Raw genomic sequence first — 3637 nt, 5'->3', positions numbered from 1 at the left:
TTCCCGACTGAAAACTCTAGGTCGAATCGACGCCTACTGTTCCCTCACCGGGGAACACATCCTCACCTACTCCACTCAGGAGAGTTTACCTGTTGCTAGTTGATCCTCCAGATCAACTGGACTTTTGCTCAGTGCCCGAGGCTCCAGGACTTTCTGCTGGACGTCCGCTCCACGACCCGCCCAGTCTTTCACCTGGTTCACGACACTAGGACTTTCCACCTAGAGTCCTCAACTCTAGGACTTTTTCCCGAAGCCCTCGACTGGCCAAGACTTTCCACCTAGGTTTACCATCCCCTAGGACCTAGGGTTACCTCCCCCTTGGGTTTCCACCTACCTAACCGTAGTTAGGACTTTTGCCTAAGTATACTTAGGACTTTCCTACAATCTCATTCAAACACATTAGATAACAAAACAACTTAACTTTGGACCCTTTGACATAATCAAAACACAGATTCTATCGTCGGATGCTTTCTGCACCAACAGTATCCTATACTATGGGGATTTTAACCATGGATCGGTGGTACATGGCTAGATTACCTCAATGATACTTTGGGATATATGATCCATAAAGATGTAGAGAATGTGGTGTTAGCTACTTAACATGTTACGCCTCGGGGGAGTCCTTACCGAGGAAATTTCGGCAGCATCTCCCTATATCGGTGACAATATGAAATATTACTATAAGCCCTAGGGTCACACAAACCTCGACCAACACAGCCGGAACAATAATAATAAGAATAACTAACAATTCACGCAGTTTATATAATTCAGCCTCCGACTGACTACACAAAAATTCACAACCACACAGTTTAATAAACCTATACCACTACTCGAGGGAAAACTTAAACCCACAACAAAATCCAACGTAGCGGAAAATAAAGGCAGTAGACCAAAACTCGATAAACATCCACGAGTACAGTTATACATCACAAGTATATAAAATGTAACAAGTAAACCAAAGAAACCCCAAAATACGTGAACCCGTTACGACAAGTGGTGGGGGACTAGCGACTGGAACCTCCTGACAGCATCAACCTGAAAATAATAATAATCAACGGGGTGAGTCCAACACTCAGCGGATACTAAGCTGACATGCATAGTAAGAAATAACCAATAGTATCAATTATACGTACAGTCTCCTGGAATAATAATGAAAAATGCTAAACTGAAAGGAATGGGAGAATCTGTACTCACCAGGACCTCCTATCAGGATAATAAGGTCATCAGGCCAAAAATATCATATCTCCTGTATGTATTTCAATCATATGCATCTACCAAATATGAAGCAAATAAAGTGCAACAAACACAAGCAATAAATGCAATCATGCATATGATGCAAATGACATGTCCTGGTCACCCGTGATGCAGTCAGTCATCTCACACACGATGGTGAAACCGAGTGGGTAGGGCTATGACAACTGTGCACTCTGCCATCACTGCTCTTGATGAGTGACCGAGTGGACAGGATGTTGTCGGAGTACACCTATCCTCCTACCCCAAATCATAAGTGGGGGAGCTCAATGCTCTCATCTCCCTGAGACAATCTAGAGGAGGGATCCCTGTCCTGCTACCACGTTGCAGTCACACTACCCATGAGCGGACCAGCGGAGCACCGACAAAGCAACCTGCTACAACACACCCTGCCTGAATAAAAATCACTAACCCATGAGTGATTGTATGTGCAGATCCATGTAACTGGCGATGTGCTCAACAATAATGGAGCTGACAATCGCGTAGCATGCAATCATGCGAGATGGTGCATGACACTGAGCATGAAAATCCTAACCATATCTACCTCCATAAAACATGTACAAAAAATAAATAGCTCAAATAAGAAAATCTAGGTACACATTTCAGATATGGTAACTATCTAGTCTGGTATATCATAAGGCATGATATGTCACTCCCTCCATGAGCATAAATAATCAAAAGGGTAATGAATGCAAAACAAGTAAAATCAAGCATACAATAGGTAACAAGTAGTAACATACCGATGCAGATATGAACATAATTATTACTACTCGTTAAAATCTACTATGCATATCAAATGATAATATCTAAAAATAAGTCAAGGTACCCGTCTCAAAATGAAAATCGTATCCGAAATAGGTCCCTCGTCGTGATGTCGTCTCAACAGAGTCCTGCATCAAATTATTTTATTTTGCTAAGTTCCTATGAATTGAGTAGCTAAATAAAATTCCCAAAATATGTTAGGGAAAACCCTAACCATTATAATCATTAACCCTAACTGATTGTTAACTAATCTCCTTAATCTTGTTAGGTTTAACTTATCCATAACCTCTTATTATCCATAACATCTAGTTATCAACTACACCATTCCAATTGAATCTACATTCATGTATGAATCAACTACAACTTACCCCAACTCCATATCTGTTTAACATCATAATTTAAGCCAATACTCACCTAATCTTTAAGGTGATCGCTAGTGTCCCACAACCGGAGATGGTGCACAGCTGGTGATAATGGTCGACGCTCTGAATCGATGGCGAACAGTAGCATCGAAGCTGAGAAGAGAAATCAAACTCACATCAATACCACATCCGAACACTCACTCTGTAGTCTCACAGTCTCACAGCCCATGAAGTTGCTGGCAAAACCAAGTGGAGTCACTGACCTGAGTGTGATCGCTGACAGCAAAAAAAGCTCCAACAGCGACCGAGAGTCAAAGTCGATGACCACGATACAATTCCAGCGAAGGAAACCCTGCGGTGGAGATAAGGAATCCAAGGACTCACCGCTCTGATTAGAAATCCAAGGAATCGCCGGTGCTGCTCAATAGCGACAGAAAGTAGCGATATCCAGCGGATCAAGGCAACAGAGGTGATGAGAAACTTGACCGGCGAGATTGGGAGCTAGGGAACAACCCAAAAGAACGCGGATGCTCAGCTAGAATTAGGTCGCGCGTCGACGAATGATGGCACGAGAAGGCTGGGAGAGAGAGTTAGCTTCTCACTCATGGCCGGAGAAGGGGGATCAACATCGGCGATCGGCGCTCCGCGGGGACAATAGACGAAGATCGAAGAAGATGGAGAGGAATCGGCATGAGGGAGAAGAAAGGGAGAGAAGATGTGCCCCGATTTCCTCCTTGGCCACTGCTTTATCCGCGAGGAAGAAGAAGAAATGACGCGGTGCGGCGCCGTCAATGGGGAAGACATGGAGGAGAAACGAAGAGAGGAAGGGGGAAGGGCGGCCAGCATGTGAAGGCTCGGGATGAGTTCGGCGAGTAAGGAAAAGGAAAAAGAAATAGAAAGAAAAAAAAATAAATTTTTTCTCATTTAAATGGGGTGGCTTAAATAAGTTATCCAGTGATCCAATAATTAATCTCCTTAAACTCGTCATACGAGCTTCGAATAATTTCCAAAAATTTTTTAAAAATTTCTGAAAATTCCCTTAAGGTTATATTGAGGTGTCGTATTTTACATAACACCTATGAGAATCGATCATAACTGAGTGAAAATTATAGAAGATGATCTTTGAATAGTAGAGCCTTGATTGACAATTATTTCAATAAGATATTTAGTGATAGAATTTCTCTTCCTTTGTGTGTATAGTTCTATATCTTGATAATACCCGATAATGGGAGTAAAATATTAGGAAGTTAGATTTGTGAGTA

At 42.3% G+C, this 3637-nt stretch overlaps 1 long non-coding RNA gene across 4 annotated transcripts; it reads right to left on the bottom strand.

The window, feature by feature from the left end:
* Positions 1-732: 732 nt before the first annotated feature.
* LOC122032009 lies at positions 733-3257 on the bottom strand. Of its 4 annotated transcripts, XR_006125917.1 has the most exons (5): positions 2639-3257; positions 2428-2528; positions 2078-2141; positions 1134-1203; positions 733-1035 (listed from the first exon to the last, which is right to left on the bottom strand). It is a non-coding gene; the product is annotated as an uncharacterized LOC122032009 (long non-coding RNA). The 4 variants fall into 4 exon arrangements; XR_006125920.1 differs by having other exon boundaries at positions 733-1203; positions 2639-3256; XR_006125919.1 differs by lacking the exon at positions 1134-1203 and having other exon boundaries at positions 2639-3256.
* Positions 3258-3637: the final 380 nt, after the last annotated feature.

The sequence above is a fragment of the Zingiber officinale genome, chromosome 11A, assembly GCF_018446385.1.
Source record: "Zingiber officinale cultivar Zhangliang chromosome 11A, Zo_v1.1, whole genome shotgun sequence".
NCBI classification, from domain to species: Eukaryota; Viridiplantae; Streptophyta; class Magnoliopsida; order Zingiberales; family Zingiberaceae; genus Zingiber; species Zingiber officinale.
This window is presented reverse-complemented; position numbering and strand designations above follow the sequence as displayed.